At 44.4% G+C, this 22,954-nt stretch overlaps 1 protein-coding gene across 1 annotated transcript in view; it reads right to left on the bottom strand.

The window, feature by feature from the left end:
* The window catches only part of LOC144821569 (sodium-coupled monocarboxylate transporter 1-like), a 307,024-nt gene that overhangs the window by 240,325 nt on the left and 43,745 nt on the right, over nucleotides 1–22,954 (bottom strand). The window lies entirely within an intron of this gene.

Below are 22,954 nucleotides of genomic sequence, written 5' to 3' on the forward strand. Positions count from 1 at the left end.
AAGGCTAGACGATGACTGAAACTATTGATGCGATTCAGTAGCTTAGGAATGCAGAGAAGGAGAGCCGGACTGATAACTAGAATCATAACATACTCTTGGCAGACTGGCAGGCAGAGCCAGGCCGAGCCGGGCACTGCGAGGCAGGAAGTAAGTGAAGGGTCAGGGATACAGGTGGGGGCTGTATCGCTCCTCAGCGAGGGCTCAGGAGACAGGAGCTGAATCTGGTGTCCGGGCCCTTTTGAGGCCTAGAAACGGGGACTTTTCAATGAAATAACGTGCACACTGAGAAACGTGGCAACGTAACTTTACATAGGCCTGATACTCGTAGCTTTCACGAGAACTGGAAACTGGCATACTAGAGATGGACACAACTGTAAGTGCGTCTTTAATCAAACATGGGGAATACATATGCATATTAATCATGCACACATAACATAAGATGGGGGACACGTAGGGACACAGAACATGGCAAAATTTACTTTTCCACAGGTTCAATGATACTCCGCTCCTGTGCTGAAAAATGGCAGAAGTAAAGTAGGTCCTCGTTGACAAAATTTGTAAGAATTAGGTCCAACAGCTTTTAAGAAGTTTATTGAAGTACAGCACAGCATAGCTCCTGTCAGGAGAGCAGCAGGATACAACTGCCTTCCAAGTACAGAATGCTACATTAGCAAAGCCCTGTTTAGAATCAAGAACCAATACAGAAACAATACAAGTCTCATGCCTTAAAGAAAAACACTAATGTACATGTACATAATATGTTTAGACTAGATAAAGGAATATAACAGTGTGCTGTTAGGGCAATCAAGATTGGCAACCAGGGGATGGGTACAGATATTGGAACTCCCCATTTAGCAACTCAGGCGGTCGCTAGAGGCGCAGCATCCCTAGTGGATGTGGGAAGGATGACTGAGCGCGAGGGAGCAGGGACTGGCCAAAACCCGCATTGGAAATATTGCTGAGGATCTGACCGCTTTAGGGGTTGGTGCAGACCTAGTGGAAACCGAAACTGGGGCGGGCGAGACAAAGGAATCAATTAAAATTCTCTCCTTGGAATGTGGCTGGGATTAAAAACAAATTGCTGTGCCCAGAATGGGGAGCATTTGTGGAGGAAACCAATGTCTGCCTATTCCAGGAAACTTAGGTGTTGACAGATCTTCGCACACACAAGTATACTACTTTGTAACAAATGTGTAAGTAACTGGCGGAGTTGATAGAAAATGGGGAATAATTACTCACAAATGGGTGGGTTAGAAAGGAATTTACGGGGGATTTAAGTGGGGCATACCAATTGAAAGTCACCCAAAAAATGTAAGATAACTGCAATTCACAAACTATGGGGTCCATTACGATGTCGGGCGGATTCCCTCCGCCAGGCTGGCGGTGGCAACCGCCAGCCTGGCGGAGGAAATCCGCCTGACATCATCAGCCCAAATCCCCCCGCCATATTAGGATGGCGGAGGGGACCCTGGCGGTGTGAAACACCGCCCGCCTGTTTTCCGCTCGGTCGCCTAGCGGCCGGGGCGGAAAACCTGTAACATGGTGGCGGTGTCTTTTAGACACCGCCTGCCATATTACAATGGGCTTTGCACAATGCGGAGACTCCCTGCGGGGGCCCCTTGCGGGCCCCCTGGGAGTCCGTGGCTTGGGGGGTGCACATGGGGGGTACCTATGGTACCCCCCCGCATTTCAGTGTGCAACATGGCAGGCACCGCGCGGTGCCTGTCATGTTGCGCTTTGAAAAGTACAACGTGCACTTTTACCATTGCGGCGGGCAGAGATTCCTGCTCCGTCCGCCGCAATGGTAAACATACAGGATGCGCCCGCCTGTGTGGCGGGCGCATCCTAATGCCATTTTCGGGACCCCGCACCGTTAGCGGGTGGTCCACTTCTCCGTTAGGGTGGCGGGCGACTAAAGCCCGCCCGCCATCCTAATGGACCCCTATGTTAGGGTTACTACAGCCCTAAAAGTGGAAAAACAGGCTCAAATTTACTCCAGTCCAGCCTTGGAGCTACACATAACTTGCATCCCTGCCAAGCACTGCTTATGAGCTTGCATGTTGCATCACTCATGACATGTTCAATAACATCATTGATGACAGCACTGATGATATCTCAAATTACATTGTTGATGACATCACTGCTGTCATCATCCAAAGAGTGAGACAGTTTGTGAAATGCTTCTGACACTAAATGGTATTTAGTAAGCTACATCAAGAGCAAATGTTCCATAGCTTCTGTACTGCTGAGTGCAAACTTTTACAACATGGTTGGCCTCCTAATAAGGCTTCTGTGTGTGTGGAAGGTGTGGGCTCTCCATGAAGACTTGTGCACAGTACAAAGGCTGCGCATAATGGGGTGTCACCACCTAACAAGGTTTGGCTTGGGTATCTGGAGGGAGTGCCTGCTCCATGAAGAGTTTTGCACTGGGTGAAGGATGTGTGTTTTGTAAGGGCTTGGTCATGTAATGGGGCTTGAATGTCTGGAGTGGGTTCTCCATAAAGAGTTGTGCACAGAGTGAAGTCTGTGAGTAGTGATTTTTGGGCACCTAATGAGACTTGGGTGTCTGCAGGTAGTCGGCTCTCCGTGAAAATGTGTGTCCACTGCAAACGATGTTCGTAGTAGGGGTTTGGTCATTTAATGGGGCTTATGTGCCTAGAGGCACAGGGCTACAATCTAATTATTTTATATAAACACATATGTTTATGTAATTCATTCTTTGCATGATTATGTGACATGTAGTCTTATATACATATTTCCAATGTGTACTGGTCTGTATAGTAAATTGAACTTCAGTATCACAGATGATGTCATCAATGATGTCCTTTAAAATATCATTAGTGATTTCATCAATTATGTCAATGAAACCTTATAGGTATTACCAAGGTGGGCGATTTGTGGAAGTCAGGTGGAGTGGTCTCTTTCTCTTGGCTGCAGCAGGAGTATGGGCTATCGTAATCAGAATATTTTAGGTATCTCCAAATTAGACATGCCCTACTGGTGATTCTCCCCTTGGGTAGTTAACTCCCGATTCCTACCAGCTGGAGGACAGAGTACTAGATGGCGATCTGCCAGGGAAGGACATATCACTCATTTACAGAAAACTGGTCAACAACATGGCAGATCCCCTGACTTATCTGAGAGTTAAATGGGACCACAACCTAGCAGGACTAGATGATGACGAATGGTTGGTGGCGGTGGCATCTCCCCGGGAGGTGGCTATATCTTCCGGGCTGCGCCTGGTGCAGCTGAAAATTCTCCATAGAATCTATCTGTCTGGGTCAGTGTTGGTCCGTATGGGATATGGGTCAGACAGCTATTGTATAAGACGGTGTGGGCAGAAGGGAACCTTTGTTCACACACTTTGGGAATGCACGACTATACAGAGGTATTGGGAGGCAGTAGCTAACCTCATGGAGGAAGTGTTGGGGCATCATATAGACTGTAACATTAAACTGGCCCTCCTGAACATTTGGAGCCCTCCAGACCTCAACTCCAGGGAGCGGAGTTGGGTCACCAAAAAACAGAAAATTGCAAGATTGTGGAGGGCTCAGAGCCCACAGTGTATTGAAGACTGGGGCAGTGATATGGACTGGTATATGGTCACGGAAAGTCCATATACGAATCCAGGGGGTGCCCGAATAAATGGACCCAGATCTGGGGACAATGGAACACCCACAGAGGGGAAATATGTGAACCTCCAAGATCAAGTGATGATGTTATAAATGGGACCTGAATATGTCTAAATGGAGACTGACAGTGGTGTGTGTGACCACTATGTCTTCAGTACATTTGTAATATAACAGGATTGCCATTGTATGTACACCGTACTAGTATCATTGATCATGCCTTGATTTCAATCAAAAGATTTATTGAAAAAACAATTATGTAATTGAACGTTATAGGTGATGTAATATGTGAGGTCGTAAGTAGTGCATGGCAGGACGCAAATTATAGTTATCCCATAACAGTTGAATTTCACTTTTTTTTTTTAACTCACATTTTTACCTAACTATAACATCACTTTAACCTTTGTTTTTTCAGTAAATTTCAAGATTTAAAAAAATTTAAAGAACGTCATTATTACCAGACCTAACCATAATGCCACTTTAACCTTTGCTTTTTTCAGTGAATTTCTGAGTTCTTTTTAATGCAAAGTAAGATCGTATTACACTGCCTAACTATAAAGTCACTTTAGCCTTTGCCTATTTCAGTGAATTTCTAGGGATTTTAGCACACAGTATGATCCTACTACCATACCTAACTATGATGTCACTGGCTTTTGGCGGGCAGACCCTGCACCCCACCCCGCTTAGTGCGACCAACCCCCCACACAGGCTCAGCTAGTGAGAGAGATCATCACAATATAAAGGGGTGTCATTTTAGATAAGACAAGTCTATTGTCTTGAAAGTGGTCACAACATCAATATATAAAAGGCAGGCCTATTGGCTTAGTCAAGGGTGACCCCATCAATATACAAGGCAAGCCTATTGGTTTTATCATGGGGTCGTCACATCATTATGTTCAGGCATGCCTATTAGCTATGTCAAATGGTTACTACATTAATAAGGCTATTGGCTTTGTAAAAGGGTGATCACAATAATATACAAGGCAAGTGTATTGGCTTTATCAAGGGGTCACACCATCAATATAGGAATGCAAGCAAATTCGTTTTGTTAACAACAATAAAAACTGTTAACATCTTTCTTTTCCACTCCTCAGGCCACATTGTACAGCCATGAGACCATCCACAATGGGTTCCTGTAGTCCTCAGTTGAAGAGTAAATGCTGCAGCTCTGAGAATGATTAAAGACACCATAAATGTTTCCTCATTTCATGTTGTATGCACTCGGGTAAACATAGGGTTACTTTTAATAAATTATCTCTGGGGGAGGGGGGCTGCTGCACTCCTTGCAGCCCCACACAACACTGTTGTAAAATGGTGGTGCTGCCGTTGCCATGATTGGAGCACCACAAATCATGAACAAATATGCATATTGCCTGTTCTCTGATTCAATAAAAATAATTTTTTTAAAAGAAAATATGCATATTACCCCACAAAGGGCATCACAGAGCACTCCTGAGGAAACAAAGAGCGGAACCCAAACGCACAAAATGGAACATAAAACAAGAGGCTGAAAATGAAACATGGGCAAAATTGCTACATGACACCAACAGCAGTAATAGCGCACGCTTTTGGCAATCGGTGAATAGGATTCTGCGTCCACAATATAAAGAACCAGGCTCGCACATCATGGAACAGTCATGGATTAACTATCTCTCCAGCCATTTCAACAACCACCTGGTACAGGTAGGAGCTCAAGAATCCAACAAAATAGAGCCCCACCATACAACGCCCTCGTCGGAGTCTCTGATTAAGAAGGAGCAAGGCCTACCCGAAAGCACTATGGTTGCATCAGCCTCTCAGCAAATAATACTAATATCAAAACAGATTTGCAAGGGCAGGAAATAAGGCGCACCAGGTCCTAATGGCATACCGCCAGCTCTATTCAAGGAAAAGAGCATAGAATGGGCTACTATTATGCAACCGCTATTCTGGGAAGTCAGACTTCTAAATAAAATCCCAGAATCCTGGCGAGGGTCGACAATTGTCCCCATATATAAAAAAGGCGATAAAATGGATCCAAACAACTATCGTCTAGTAGCCCTTCTTGACAATGAGGCAAAATACTTTGCGGGTACTATCTTAGAGGAGATTGTATCATGGGCGGACTCTAATGAGATTATACCATTGAACCAGACCGGCTTCCGGAAAAACACTGGAACAACTACAAATATTCTGGCCATCTCACTAATGATCGATGCAGCAAAAATACGAAAATTGCCGTTGCATATGTGCTACATTGATTTCAGTGCGGCATTCGATAACATTGAGAGAGACAGACTCTGGAGGAAACTGGCACAATGGGGAATACCGCATTCCACGTTAAGTATGCTGAAGCTTCTCCATTCTAATACCTGGGTGCAGGTGAAGCTAGGAGGCGGCACACATCTGTCATCTAAAGTCCGCACCACCAAAGGCCTCAAGCAAGGGTGCGTGCTTGCCCCAATATTGTTTAATTTGTATACGGCGGACCTACCAGGCATATTAAACACATGCAATTCCCATTCCCCGAGGCTGGGAGGGAAATCCCTGAGTAACCTTTTGTATGCAGATGATGTCGTGCTACTGAGTCATACCTACATCGGCCTCAAGCAATTATTAATCCAAATGCATAGTTATGCCACGGAAAACAAACTAAAAATAAATTTGAGCAAAACTCGCATTATGTCAATAAACATACATAAAAAGCCTCAGAAGACCTGGACACTGAGCGGCCAAAACATTGAGTCAGCTTCAGATTACAAATACTTGGGAGTCATCTTCGACCAAGACGGTTCATTCTCACAGCAAAAGCTGGAAGCATAAAGGAGAGCATCTTGCATTGCCACCACATTAAAAAGCATAGCTAACCAACTAACGGGACCAATTCTGACTCCTTATCTGAAAATCATCCAGGCTAAGCTACGACCTTCCATCTGCTATGGCAGTGAGGCTCTACGTGGGAGAGATGCCAAGAATCTGGACTTAATCCAGATAAAAGCTTACTGAACAATGTTTTCGCTCCCGTCCTACACATCGCCCGCCCAACTCAGGCTGGAATTTGGATTACAAAAACAAGCTCTTGCAAGACAGGGAGCTTATATTATCTGCTGCCACAAACTTCGTTCAGCTACTACTAACACTCTAAATGTGCTGCTATGGCAAGACATTCGAAGCAGGGACGCATCTCAGGCAAGATCTTATCTGAAGACAGCCTTGGGGGCTACTAAACTATCCGCGATCTGGGATATGCAACTCGGCCACAATGCGTTCAAAAAACTGGTTTGGAAAATTGTTAAAAGTCTTTCACTACTAGAGGATAAAGAGTCATTTGCTAAAAGAAATCATGCATGGATGACCATAAACTCATATAAATCCCTGACACCACAACCATACTTCAGCCAGGGTTATTCCAAGATAATAAAACTGAAGTTTTTGAAATACAGACTAGGGGTTTTGCCTACTAGAGAGCATTTTCCACCATGGCTCAGGAGTAACGGCCACGATGCCTGCACCTTCTGCAATACAGAGAAGGGCGATATACTTCATATGACTTGCCTCTGCCAAGAGTTTCGGCCAGCACGCCAACAGCTCTTAAAGGACCAGCTTAAACAGATAGGATCTCGCACCAGAAGGCAAGCAGTGCTGGCTTGTCTAAACCCTGCAAACACAAAACTGAACTGCAGGTATGTAAAGTTCCTTGCGCTAATTGAGCAGAAACTGCCAAAAAACATTACACAGTAAACATATAGACGCCAAGCAGAACTCAATGATACCTGCTTCAACCTAAAAAAAAAAAAAAAAATGCATCTGGACATTAGATCGGGCTTTTACTGTTTGCTCTTTTAATGACGTTTTAATGAAACAATTTTTCTTATGATATTTTGATCTGTTTTGTAAAATGTTTGCACTGGTTTTAATTAACTATGCACAATAAAAATTACCTTACCTTACCTTACTTTACCTTATAGGGAGCAGTCAGTAATAAATGAGTGACTCTGACAGCTCATTTGTTATTTATTTGTAGTATTATTTAATGTTTTTTGGGGTGCCCTGATCCGACCCAGGACACCCACAACTTGTCATATTGCTGGGGGTCAGAGAGGGGAGCCCCAAGTACCCCACTGCTCCACCAGCTTCCCAGCCTGCTCCTATGTTGTGGTGTGGACGGGTATACCTTTTTTTGCTATTTTGTTTTTTTTGTCTCTCATTGGGGGCCATGGGAATTTGCCCACCAGCTTCCCATTTGGTGCAAGCATGGGATTGGGCCACACTTCTCTGTGCTCCTGCCAGGCGGGGGCAACCTTTTTTTCTGCCTCTGTCGGGTAGTAACAATCCCACAGTCTTGTAGGAAGGAAAAAAAACACTGAACCATGGGGCATGTGGTCCCCACGACACTATACTTACATTGGGCACCGGGCGATGGGTTCCCCCGAGACATTGTACGCATCAGGGGAATGGGCAGGTATGGGTGATGCATAGGGAGAGAGGGAGAGGGCAGGGCACTCACTCATTGAACAGAGGGCAGGTGGAGGGGGAAGGGGCAGCAAGCTAAACATAAAGGTCAGCCCAACATAAGCAGAGAAAGCACAATATACCTTGGAGGGCAGGAGGGAGGGTGCAGTGGTAGACACACAGAGGACATAGGGTAGGTGAGAGGGGGCAGAGGCAGCAACCGGACCATGGTGGGCAAGCTGCCAGGGGCAGCAAGGTGACCACAAATCACCAGCGGGAACAGGCAAGGGTATACGATGTGGAATGGAGGGCAGGGCCAGCAAGCTGACTATGCTGGGCAGGACGGCAAGGACACGAAAAGAGAGCTGACCATGAAAGGCATAAGGAAAGTAACAGGGGGTGCAACCTGACCCTGGAGAGCAGGCAGCTGTGGGTTGGTCCCCGGTAGGCCTGGGCAGTGTATCTGAAGCACAAGTGTGACAGGTGACAACTTTGCGCCCTCATAAAGTCAGGATGGCCAATCCTGAAAAAATCCAGACCCTCTATTGTGCAGCTTTCTGTGAGGAACACACAAACACCAACTGCCAACTACACCTAGTCATGTCACACAGTAACAGGCTGCATGGACCAAATGGTTAGTACAAGAAAATGACAACTTTCTAAAAGGGGGATTTTCAGAATTGTGACTTAAAATCTGGCGTTACCGTTATAGAGCGTATTAAATTACAGTTCCTCAGACACCAAACAGGACAATCCTAGCGGCTCCCAAACAAAAGTTATCAGTTATTAAATGTAATCAAGTAACTCAATGTTATCCTATGGAATTGAAAGGCCTTGCAACGTGAACAATGCATTTTAGAGTTTTCACTACCAGGACATGTAAAACATAAAAGTACATGTACAATGTTTTAAATAAAATACGTCCATATGAGCCTGTTTATGGCCTACCATAGGGGTGACTTATAGGTATTATAACGCAATGTTTAGGCCTGGCAAAAGGTTTATTTTGCCAGATCGAAATAGCAGTTTAAAAATGCACAAACAGGCTACAATCCCAGCCCTAAGGCATGTTTTATAGGACTACTTAAGTGGGTGCACAATAAGCGCTGGAGTCCCACTAGTTGCATTTAATTTACAGGCCCTAGGTACACATGGCACCATTTTACTAAGGACTTAAAAGTAAAATAAATGTGCCAAATGGGTGTAAGCCAATTGTACCATATTTAAAGGGAAGAACACAAGCATTTAACACTGGTTAGCAATGGTTTAAATGCACAAAGTCCTTAAAGCAAAATTAAACTGGTTCAGAAACCAGGAGGGCTGAAGACAAAATGCGTGTGGGTTACCCTATGGAAAGGGTCCGGCCCAACAGTGTTGATCTAATTTTTTGTCCAGGTTTTTCACAGTCTTAGAAGTGTTGTGGGACTGAATGGGTTCATCTGGCTACAAGAGAGGTGACCATATGGAGTTGGAGCTGCCAAAAGTCAAGATGTAATATTTTCTAGAGTATAGTTTGAGGCAGCTATAATGCATTTACTGTGCCTGTGATGAGAGGTATAATTTTAACTTTGCTCGACTAGAAGAGATGTTCTCAGCATGGAAACAGTAAAATGCATATCATCCATATAGGGGACAATCAAAAGTCATAAATGTGCACCAACAGAACACGGGGGTCCTCTAGCTATTTTTTATTTTTTTTTGGTCCTCATCTCACCTGTCAAGCCTCTGCGGGTCTTATGAAGCCAGTTTTTCGATCTGTAGTCCCTCCAGCTTACCGCACTCCCTTGGGTCATCCGACCGGTCCCTTATTGTGAGGGAGCCTGGTGTAATCATTAGACCAATTATATTAATCTAAACTTTGGCCCCAACTCACAAAGGGGTGCCAGATGTTTGATAGCATATCTTCTGTACCCTCATAGTCAAGACGAGCCATGGAGAATGATGCCTTAAGCTAATCCTCCCTCTGTGGTGGTAGGGGGTCTTTACACCTCTTATAATTTTCCCATCGGGCCAACAGTACCAGATAAATTAATAAACCTCTGTTTTTCTGGGAGAGGGTCTGGCTAAGTCGACCATCATCTCAAAAAAATACCAATGACATGTTGACATCTAAAGTGGTGTTAAGGATATCACGGATATTGTCGCCCACCTCTGCCCAGAATTTTGCCAGTACTGGACACTCTAGGAAAACATGTAAATCGTTGGCCAAAGGTGACAAACATCTTGGACATTTTGGGGGTGGCTCCGGAGCAAACTTGGTGATCCTAGCGGGGGTGTAGTAGAGTCTGTTAATAACGAAGAAATGTTTTTTTTTCAGACAAGCAGGTTTGACATATTTATACAAAACCTTTAAAGAAGGCTCATATAAGGATTCTATTGATGGCCCAAGAGGAGTTTCGGACCATACTTCAGTTTCCAATAAGTTGTTATACCATACTGAGATTTCCTTCTTAATTGGGAGGGTAGATTGCCACAACCCTTCGATCTCTCCATTCCCACTGACCTATCCTTTTTCTGCATCGTACCATGAGACTAACTGTAAATATTTAAATCTTGAGAAGCCTGGCCCAATCTTTGCTCTTAGGTATTCCCATGGGTAGATCCCTCCAGAGACTACGAGCTCGGCCCATTTGGTAATGCCTGCCCATCTCATGGGCAGTGCGAGCCTATCTCTGAGGCAGCCCGGTGTTCCTGGTGAATCCCAGACAGGGGCGCTATCCGAGTAGTATCCTATGTCCCAACTACATCTAAGCCAATACCATAACTCCAGGGCCGCCCTCAAAATCTTCAGGCGCACTCGCTTGAAGAATTTTGGAGATCCAAACTTATGTAGAAAAGCCTCACCTTCTCCTCCACCCTCCGCTCTTGCCATTTCACCAAGCAGCCTGCCCCACTCCGACTCCTCTGGTTTAACAAGTAGCATCCGTATGCTTTTAAACTGGAATGCTGCAGCATATAACCTGACATCAGGAAGGGCTAGCCCGCCTTTCTTCAATCTGCGTCTGATCTTTTTCCACGCCAGCCGGACCCCTTTTTCCCCCCACACAAAGCTCCCAATTTTACTCTGTGCCCTGCTTAAGCTTTTTTTTCGTGAATGTTAATGGTATAGAGGAAAATAAGTAAGACAACTTGGGCAGAATGACCATCTTTACCAAATTAGTTTTTCCATAGATAGTCAAGGGGAGGTTCCCCCATCTGCTAAAGAGGCCATCTATTTCTTTAAGAACCCAGTTAAGGTTAAGCTCAGGTATCTTCTCCAAGTCCTTGACTATATATATCCCCAGGTATCTCAGCTCTGTACTGACTCTTCCCGACCACTCCAGATTCCAGCACATCACCTCTGTCTTGGTTTTGTTAACTAAATACCCAGATAAGGCCCCAAATTCACACATATGCTCTTCTACCCTCGGAATCGTTGCCTCGGGGTCACTCGTATACAATATTAGGTCATCGGCGTAAAGGGCGATTTTAGAACTGTATTGTTCAGATCTAAAGGGGTAAATTAGATTGTCCAATCTCAACAACTGTGCCAATGGTTCCATGTACATGTTAAATAAAAGAGGCGAGATCGGGCAACCCTGCCTGGTTCCTCTCTGGATGTTGAAACTCGATGTAAGTATCCCGTTTAACAGGATTCGTGCGGAGGGTTCTGCAGGGTTTGAATAAAGACGGGACCAAACCCCATTGCCTTCAGGACCTCCCAGAGATACACCCAACAGACTCTGTCAAAAGCCTTGGCCTCGTCCAAAGCGACTACGGCCAAGGGTTCAGTCCTCTGAATGGCAAGATCTATGTTGCCTATTAAGAGCTGTATTTGCTCCTGGATGTGTCTCCCTGCAACAAACCCTTTCTGATCTGGATGGATTAACTTCGGGATCAGTTTTGCCAATCTCCCTGCCAGAATGCCCATAAAGATCTTATAATCGGCATTCAGCAGGGAGATTGGTCGATAGGAGTCCGCCTTTTTAGAGTCTTTCCCAGTTTTTAAAATCAGGACAATAATTGCCTCTTTCCAGGTCTCGGGAACCTTTCCAGTTAAACAATAGACTGAGTTAAAAGTGACCCTCATTACATTTATCATCTCCTCATTAAGGAGTTTATAGATCTCGCTTGGTAGCGAGTCTGGGCCAGCGGCTTTTTTGTTCTTAGACTTTTTAATCTGATTGACTATCTCCTCTACAGTCAAGGGAGCGTCTAGTTTGTTCTTACTTTCTTCCGAGAGCGAGGGAAGATGTTTATTCCTCAGGAATGACTGAATAATACTCGGTAGGGGTGCCATGTCCTCTTTATATAGTTCCGAAAAAATGGAGAGGAGACAGAACTGCATATCTTCGATCTTACTTGAGGTTTCCCCGCTAGCATTAATGGTTAATTCTTTTATGTCATTTCTAGTGCGGTCTGTTCTCACTTTCCACGCCAAAAGGGCACCTGCCTTCTCCCCATATTCGAAATTCTGCATCCTTCTGGAGTTCCACTGCGCTCTGCACTTAGCTTCTAGCTTCCCTCTATACTCTAATCTTGCCTCGTCTAGTTCCTTCAAGATTTGTGTTAATCGTTCCGAGTCACTGTTGCTGAGTCCATTCCTCTCTTCCTCCAGATTATTTATTTTTCCCTCGATATCCTTCAATGCCTCTACTTCAACCTTGTTCTTAAAACAAATTATTCCATGTAGTTTCCCCCTTAACCAGGCCTTATATGTGTCCCATACAACATCTAGAGTTGTGGAACACATATTCATAGAGAAAAATTCCAGAGAGGGAGCTTGTACTGCCTCAACAACTTCAGAGTCTAAAAGCTTAGCCCTATTGAGGGTCCATCTCACCGGCTGCCGCTGTACCTCTTTACTCTGATATATAAACTGCAGAGGTGCGTGGTCAGAAAGGTGACTCGGAAGAACTGATATCTCCCGTAGGCTATCTGTTGACATTCTATCCAAAAAGACATAGTCAATTCTTGAATAATGACCATGCTTTTTACTATAGAATGTAAACCTTTGTTTATCACCTTTTTGGGCCCTCCATATGTCGATCAAATCCATATCATGTATCATGTTAAGTAGTGCTCAACGTATCTTGACTGCTCCAACATAATGACTCAAGTTGGATCTATCTTTCAATGGGTCCAACAGGACATTGAAATCCCCTCCGAATACATAGGGTGGAGATTCCAGTATTAATGCCGACTGTAGTTTATATATATACGCCGGGTCATCGATGTTAGGGCCATAGAAGGATGCGCATGTTAAGGCTACGTTTTCAAATGCCAATTGTGCTACCAACCACCTTCCTGCGGGATCAGATTGTGTTTGTTTTATGATACAAGGAACTCCTTGTTTAATTAAAATTGCTTCCCCTCTGCTTTGAGATGTCTGATATGAGGCACAGAAGCTTTTAACCCAGGGGACCTTCGAGAAGATTACGCTACTTTCTTCATAGCTCAGATGTGTCTCTTGTAGCATACATACTTGAGTAGTTGAGAGTTCTAGATGTTTAAAAATTAATCTCTGCCTCCGAGGGCACCTTAACCCGTTAACATTACAGGAGGTAAAGATGGTCCTTCTATCCCCTAGGCCCGGGCCCCTGGTCATCCCCTTGTTCTATCTGGAAAAGTTGACACCCCTTCGTGGCATAAAGGTCCTACATAAGGTTGAGATGAGGTCGATTTTTTTCCCTTTTTTCCCACTGCTCCCCACCCTCGTGCCCACCTGCCTCCCCCATCCCACCTCCCCATGAGCCCGTGCCCCCCCAACCCTTGAGGAACCCTCCCTTCTAATAGGCAAAGGCCTATTTAGCCCTCTCCCCCCTATGGAGTAGCGATAACATTTTCAATTTTTAGCTAAATTCCTGCTGATTACAAATCATAAATATAGAGGGACCCACTAAGTCTACTTCCCCCCTTCTCCCCCTTGCCCGTCTCTGATCTTTGCAATAAGAGCATCCGCCTCTTCCCCAGTTCTGATTTGGTGCATGTGGTTGTTCCACATCACCCGTAGCGATGCCGGAAATTTCAACTGAGCCTTGGCCCCTATGCTGTTTAGCTCCTCCAACCTTTTCCCCAGCTCCCACTGTCTCGTTGCAGTTATGTGCGATATGTCGGATCTTATTTGGAAGGTAAAAGGGTTGGAGCTGTTAAAGTGTATGGAGCCTTCTTTCAGAGCGGAAGACAAAATCTGCTCTTTCACAGAATATGTTAAAAAGTTCACCAGGATCTTCCTGGGTTTCTGCTTTGCAAGGTTTCTTTTGAAGGGATCATGATGTACCCTCTGAATATCATGCAGCAGATCTACCTCTGGTGAGTCTTTTAACATTGTTCCCTTCAATAAAGAAATTACAAAGCCCTTGATGTCACCCCCCTCCAGGGCTTCAGGCACATTCAGGAGTCTCAAGTTGTTCCGGCGCAAGTAATTTTCCAAGCGCTCAATGTCCTCTTTTAATTCTTTGTTCTGAACAGACAGCTTGGTGACCTCCGCTTCATTGGTACGCATGGATTCCTTGATCGTAGGGATTTCCGACTCAATTGCCTTGGTTCTAAGGGTGACTTCGTCCAGTCTCTTGGCCAGCACTTCACAAGATGCCTGAATTGCTGCTTGGTTGGCCTCAGAAATTAAGAATCTGTTAGTCATTTCCGCTTGATTGGTTTAAGATACCGTGAACCTGCTGGTAATCTCATCCTTCATAGCTAGTAATATGTCGGCCAATGTGAGGTTGCATCTGATTTATCTGTGATGTTCTCTGCGCCGGCATTGTCAAACGAGGCGGAATGGTGTACTTGTTCTAATTGCGCTACATTCGAAGCGTCAGGGCTTTTTATTGTTTCTGTGGGATCCATTAGGGTGTTTCCTGATCCATCACCCCCGAGCGCTGAGTACCTATTTGACAGGCTAATGCCTGAATGCACCACAACCACTGCCTCCACCGGAGCTGGGGGCTTGTCTGCGCTCCCTTCTTTAACAGAGCTCATGGGAGTCATGGGGGTCACTGTCGGGCCTCCTTGTAATTGTACCCCCATAGCATTTACTGCTGTAGTAGCTGGGGTGGACTGGGTAGACTGAGACTGAGTGAGCTGAGTGGGCTGGGTGGGTTGAGCGGACGAGGGAGAGCAGGTGGTAGCGGAGGTGGTAGCCGAGGTGGTAGACATTACCTTGTAATAGGTTTTAAGTGAAAGGGTAACTTTTATGTTGGCGGCAGCTCCTTTAACGCTTTTACTTCTGCCCTTACTTTTTTATATTTTTCACACTCAAATATTCTTCGGAGGTATTCAACTTAGCTTTACTCCTTCTTACACGCACCCTCACTTCAGAGACTGGGGGTGAGATACGTGGGGGATAGACGGCTTCCCCTTGGTTGAATCAAACACTGCCCTGGCTCTTAGTGCATACCTATTTGTTTTAATTGGGTCCAAACTCTCCTCTTTGTCACTGGGACTTCTAGGGCTGACCTCACTGCCAACACCAGCACCCTCACCAGGCGCTCCCCCTACATCCATACAACCAGTTGGAGTGCTGCTTAAATTTGCCTTGTTTAATTGTAGGGTATATAGTCCTCTAAAAGTACCATCATATATATCGTTATACCGGGTTCCTATGAAATAGTTACCAGAACCAACAGCCTTGTGGCCACCACAGGGCGGGGAGAAGAAATATTGTCGATCCCCTACCTTAGAATGCGCTTCACTGCAATGCCAAATTATGGTTTTACTTTCACTCCTGTGTGCAGCCCCTCTCACCGGCTCCACTCTGCAAAGGCTGCCACTGGCTCCACCCCTGATGACCCGTAACGAAAGCAAGGCGAAGCCGCGCCTCTTCCGTGTCCGAGCCGCCTCCTCCCAGAGCCATCGCCGGCCTCCATGCACGTCGTCCAGCTCCTGCTCACTCTCCTCGTGGTCCTCACTCGTCCCGCAGCCCGCTCCAAGGATCCACGGCTTCAGACCATTCTCCGGGGGCATATTCAGCAAACAAGGAACAGCTGCAAGTTTAATTCCAAACGGGGGAGGGGGGGTAACTGGCAATCAAAATCATATGTGGGGTCAAAGAAGTATGCGAACGAAAGCAGGAATTAGTTTCTCCATAGGGGGAATCCGGCTGCGGCCGTTTAGCTGGCGGCCGCCATGTTCCTCCCCTACCAGTGTCCCAAGTATGGTCAGGGGGTCCTCTAGCTATTGACTAATATATGGCTCAGGGAGGAGCCTTCTGGCCATTCATGTATCACTTGGTGAACTGTGAATTTGAAGGAAGAGAGGAAGACTTTGAGACCTGTCAAGAATGTAGAAAGTTGGCCAACTGAATGCAGTGTTATGTATCCCAAGATTGTAGAGGCATTAGAATAAAATATTATGTGAGACAATGTCAGAGGCTGAAGAGAGATCAGTGCTATGGAGCCTCCATCATCCACAATAGCTTGAATGTGATCCATGGCATATAGGAAGGTTTAGTCTGTGCTAGAAAGGGCCTTAATATGGATTGGGAAACATCTACAAGAAAGTGGGGCTAGAGGAAGTCTGAGAGTTGCTGATTGACCTCCTTTCTAGGATCTTAACTAGCAGAAGCAGTGAGAAGTGGACCTTACAGTGCAATCTAAGGATGATGTTTTGAGTACTGAAAATACTTTTTGAGTGGAAAGAGGTAAAAAGAAAATGTTAAACAAATAAAAACTCTTCAGGGAAAACCCTGCTAAAATATAAAGATAACCTAGACGAATCCAGACAATCTTACAAACCACTTTATTTTAGGGCTGACCGTCTTCAGGATGAACAGATTTAATACATACAACATCAACTTGCTAAATGTTCCCATTGGATTTGTAGAGGCTTAGGAGGCTCCTACTACTAACTACCTAGGGAAGACATCTTGCACAATAGCATACGTAAATAAAAAAAGCCTCTAGACTAAACAGCTTCAAAAGTAATTTTTATGATAATTTTTCACCTAGCATGGGAAAGGTGGCCATCACAATACTTCCTAAACCTGGATACACCCTTCAGTTATGTGTCTCATATAAACTTAATACCTTCCTCAATATTAATGCTAAGATTTTATCCAAAATACCTGCAGAGACATTGGATGAGACCTTACTGTGAGTGGTCAATGCTAATTAATTTGGCTTCATAGCCACCAAACAAACTTGAAATAAAAGAGGAATAGTTCACTTTGGCAAAAGAGCACAGAAAAAAAGGTCTTTTCAATTTTGATTTTACTTGATGTGGAGAAGCCCTTTGATCGGGCGGACTGGACTTTCTTCAACTTCATGATGAAGCAGATGTGTTTTGGTATCCTACTTCATAAATATGATGTTAAGCATTTACCCTAAACCTGTGGCACCCATGTTGTTAAATGGACAGAGATTTAGACTGTTCTCACTGGGTTGGAACACAAGGCAAGGCTACCCACTGTCTCCTCTGCTGTTAGCCCTGAGCATAGGTAGAGAGCATCTGGACCATGGAGTGGAATTTTAATCGGCCCTGAGGAATTTTAAATGTTCCTATATGCGGCCGATGTGCTCCTCACGTTGGGAGACCCTAGGCATCCATTTCTAAATTAGTCACGCAACTCAAGAAATTCAAAATGGTGTGGAGACTTCGAAATCAATATAGACAAATCATAAATTCTCAACTTCATGCTCCCAACTCATAATATTTAGGGGCCCATTAGGATGGCGGGCCCCTAGCGGTACTGCGACCGTCCGCTAAGGGTGCGGCAGTCCCGCACCAGCGAATAGGATGCCACCGTGGCGGTGGCATCCTCCATTCCCAGCACTGTGGTGGGCGGTGCTCACAGCACTGGCCGCCACAATGCTGGGAATGCACTGCGTGCATTGTCATGCACAAGGTGACAGGCACCGCGAGGTGCCTGCCACCATGTCCATGACAATGCAGGGGGGTACGATAGGTACCCCCCATGTGCACCCCTCACCCCCCCAATACCCTGGGGGCCTGCAATGGGCCCCCATAAGAGATTTCTGCATGCTTGTTCCCACTCCCATGCTAATATGGATGGCAGTGTCTAGCAGACACCGCCACCATATTAAAACCTCACCGCCACCATATTAAAACCATATTTAAACCTTTTCCGCCCGGTCGACCTGTCGTCCGGGTTGAAAAGCGGCGGACAGTATTCCCGACCGCCGTGGTACCCCCGACATACTAATATGGCGGGGAGAAATGGGTTGCGGGCGGGGAAGGATGTAGGGCAGATCGCCACCGCCCGATGGACCCCTTCTTCTTGGCTGCCACCCATATTAATTATTCTGAAATTAAAAGAGCAGCACAAATTCATCACTTATATAAATACAATTCCCCTCCTTTATTAGAGGAAGTCAGTAAGAATTTTGATACAGGGTGAAAATTGTTTTTATCTTTATCTTGTATAAGTTGTGTACTCAAGATTAAAATGAATATTCTCTCCAGAATCCAATCCCATTAGACAGGGATTTCTTCCATCAATTAGGCAAGATGATATCAAGATTGTTATGAGTCTAGGCCATTTCCCCTAAGACTTCTACAACATACCAGGATCAGAAGAGGACTGGCTGCAGCAGATTTCCAGACATATTACATGGCACCACACAGATAAGAGAACTAACCAAATTCTCCATATTGCAGTCAGAAAAGCCTTGGGCAATAATGGACTATAACATAGTGAGATTACCTATATGCAACCTCATTTGTCTACATAAAAGTGAGAGACCTCCAAATGCTCACCAGTTGGCACCACACTAAAAGAGTGGGATGGAGTGGCAGAAAAAGTAGGCCACAGTTCTTTCCCCTTGCCATTCACATCTATCTATTTTAATAGAAACTTCTCACCTGCCTTGGCTCCAGGCCCATTTGATCAGTGAAGGAAGCGGGGACGTAGAATGATATCCGAACTTTCACAGCACTACCACAAAATCCCCTGACCAATGCAAGAAATTCAGTGTGGGGGAAAATGAAAGACTACATAATGCTCAAATTAGGCACATGGCATTACAGCCACACAATTAATCTAGCAGCTACTAGGGAAAAACAGTTCTAAAAAAACAATAGGAAAACTAAAGGCATGAATGGAGTGCTTTCTAAGCCCTGTAGCCTAATCTTCAAAGCTCTTTGATCTCAGGAATAATCCTATATGAAGTGGTGGGAAACAGGCCCTGGGAAACAACATATTCTCACACATGTGGGACTTGTTGAGAAGAGACATTCAGTAAATGCTCCCTTAGTTTAAAAAATAAAGAGATTCACTATAACATTCTTTACAAATGAAAGTACACTACATTTAGGATAGGTCATGATCCCCTAAGCCTCATAATTATGGTTGAGAGGTTGTATCTTATGCAAGGTACTTCTATTCCCATTCATTGCAAATATTTATTTCAATAATGTGGAATAATCTCAAGTCAAGGTCCACCTGACCTTGATCAGCTCCTCTAGAGTGTGAGTCTCCTTTTACCTGTGTGCATAGAGACCTGCCTTCTGAGCCAAAACATGCCAGTGCACAAGCTTCAGGGCTAAACACAGTAGTGTCGGGGAGGCCAGGGACTTGTTGAGCTGTGCAGGACTGAACAGCACTAGGAGCTGTGCAGCCCCACCACTGGGTAACAGCCCAAGGTAACACCAGCTAGCTCCCTCACTCTGTACTTCATAGCCTGACAAATGTTTCCCATATTTCTGTCCTCTGATTTTGTGTGTACAATACTGAGTTGTGTGTTGAAAGTAAAGTGAATTTTCTTTTAAGTAAAATCACTGGCTATGCATTTATTTCTTAAATGCTTTTATCTGTTTCAATGAGGTCTAAGTTGCTACCACACAGCGCTCCCTTGAGTATGTGTTGGACTGCTTGACTTCAGTACTTTGAGGGTCAAGATCTAAAGACCAGTGCTTAATCCTCAGGTTTGGGTCCAGCACTTAGGTAAATCTCCAGGACACTAGTGGAAAAGGGTTCTTATTGTTATACTTCTAGCCTTTTAACCCCTGACTGCACTGTGACTTCTGAAATGTTATTACAACATCCCAGGTACTGGGAGAAAACTCCCAGAGAGTCAGTGACTGTTTTAAAAGCAAACCGTTTCTCGGATTGTTTGTTTCTGTAAAAATGTTCTGACATTTGCCTTTGACATTTTAGATGAAAGCAATCCCATCATACTGGTAGGAACACTTTCAGCAGTAAATCCACATTTCATCATCTGAGATCTGGCATTATAGGCCCTGTAGGGCCCTGGGGGTTTGGGCCAGCTTGCCAATAATTAAATGAGTCACTAAGGGCCTTGTTTAGACCTTAGCGGTCCTCCCGTCATCCTGCTGCGGCAGCAGTCCCAAGTACACCGTTGAGTTGACGGCGGCCCGCCGCATTTAGATGTTGCAGCAATATACAGGAGACCGCTGCTGTGGCAGTCTTCTCTGCTGACTAGCAGTACTCAGTAGCTCTCCAATTTAGATGTTCCCATTGAGCTGGCAGTGTCCTAGCAGCAGAGTACAGATGTAATGGGGCAATGGTGGTGTGAAACAGGTAAGTACTACTTATTTACTTCTCTATACACATATAGGTTTTGTATATGTCAATATGTACACGTCGGTAATGTGTACTCCCCATTGTTTTTACATATAGCATTGCACACCACCAACATGCACACCCCATTGACTGCACAAACACATCCTCCACAAAGGTGGCTGAGCGTCATGGTCAAGTAGCAGCAGCACAGCAAGGACCTAGATAATAATAGAATATGGACGCGGTGGGGGACCCTGAAAAAAAGGTGAGCTTTCACCCCTTTTTCTTTGTTTCCACCCATACCCGAGCTTGGAGGTTTCCCAGCCACACTTGTCTCGACAGACAGGCACTCTGTAATCTGGAAAGCGGGAATCTTGGCAGAACTCCCTCTAACAGCCGCTTTAGCCTCTGACGCCATTGATGTGCAAGACAGACCCTGGAGGAGTTGGTGGGACCATGGCAGTCTTCCCTTCGGTGCCCAGCAGCAGGAAGACTGCCAAAAAAGTAATTGCCCGACTACTCCTGCCAAGATCTAAATCAGGCCCTTAATTTCCTCTTTTCTATTAATATCCCAATTCCCTATTCTTGGGTACAAACTCATGTCCTTTGAGTCATATCCTTATGTCACGTGGTTCATCAAACTCAATGGCATCAAAACATCAGCATTATTCCTCATCTTCAAATAAAACCTCAGTGTCTAGGTTCCACTCACATCCTGAACTGTCACCTTCAAATCATTGAGCAACTCTCCAACATCAAATAGTCCTGAACTTAAATATCGTGAGGAAGGACTAGATTAGCATTACAGTCAGCTCATTCCATCTTTACAGATGAAGCCTCCAAAAACACCAATTCTTCCCTGCATCTGACAAAGACCAGTGGTCACTGGGTCCCATAGCTACTCACTCCTGGAATGTGTGAGTCCACCAGGCATAGGACTCCCCCAAAATACCAAATCTACATTTCTTGTCAATATGACTCCCCATCCTACAGGACTCACTTTGTCTCTCCCAAAAAAGGATCACTGACATAATATCGAGTGACAAAATATTGTGTTCCCAAAATATCGGGACATAAATATCAATGTCAAAAATATCGACATCCTATCTTCATAATGGTAAGTACTAAAATAACGAGAGAGAAAATCTCGTTGTTAAAAATATCGAAGTACAAAATATTGTTTTTTTAAATGTATAATAATGTAAAATAAATGTAATATTACATAAAACTTTAAAAAATGTTTTAGAATTATTAGAAAATTTGAACAATTATAAGTAATAAATGTAATGTAAAAATAAATTAAACAAACTTATATAAAATGTAACATATATATTTACTTAAAAATAATTAATAAATAATTATTTTAATAAATTATAAAATGTTAAAAATATATTTAGAATTATAAATACATATATATATATATATATATATATATATATATATATATATATAAATATATATATGTAACTGGAGTCTTTCACGAAGTGAATTGCATGCGCTCTCGGACAAGAAGGCAAGAAGAGGGTCAAAATAGTTGGTAATGCAGTTTAATGCACTGTGCAAAACTATGGTCAGTTTTATTGGAAATGGGGGTAGAGCAGGTGCTTGTCAATTTCCTGCACAAGTTATACTCAGATGTTACAGCCAGACTGAGGTATGGTGTCGGGGGGGAACTAACAGCGTCATTCGGGGTAGAGAGAGGGGTTAGGCAGGGCTGTGTCCTGGCCCCCTTTCTTTTTACACTCTATAGTCTTTACCAATGGCCTGGAGCGGAACATGGTAAAAGGGTGCCAGGACCTTCCCACCATCAACAAGCGCCCAATACCGGCCATAATCTACACCGACGACGCTGTGATATTAGCACATACCCCCGTAGAATTACGACCTGCTTTTGTGAGATACAACACATTTTTAAGGCCAATCTGGACCTGAATATCAACATTAAAAAAACCTTTGTTATGTCTTCCGGATCCAGAATCAAGAAAACCAAGGCTATTTTTCTAAATAATGCTAAACTTGAGAGCACTAATACATACCCATACCTAGGAATAGTAATCTATATATATAAAAACCAAAGTATGTCCGTTTGTCCTTTATGCATTACTACACCATTCATCCGATCGGCATGAAACTTTGGGAAGTTGTTGAGTACACTCCCGCGAAGGTTTCTGGCTAAAAAAAAAAAAAATTACATTGTTAAAAGTTGTTGAGTACACTCCCGCGAAGGTTTCTGGCAAAAAAAATAATGTGTTAAATATCGCCCCCCGCCACCCAGGGCCCTCATAATCTTTCCAATACTGCACGTTTACACTTTCCGGTGCGATTCGCTTTTGCACTGACCATCAACAAAGCACAAGGACAATCGCTGCAAGTGTGTGGACTAGATTTGGAGAATCCGTGCTTCTCACATGGACAACTGTATGTGGCCAGCTCA

The sequence above is a fragment of the Lissotriton helveticus genome, chromosome 1_1, assembly GCF_964261635.1.
Source record: "Lissotriton helveticus chromosome 1_1, aLisHel1.1, whole genome shotgun sequence".
NCBI lineage: Eukaryota > Metazoa > Chordata > Amphibia > Caudata > Salamandridae > Lissotriton > Lissotriton helveticus.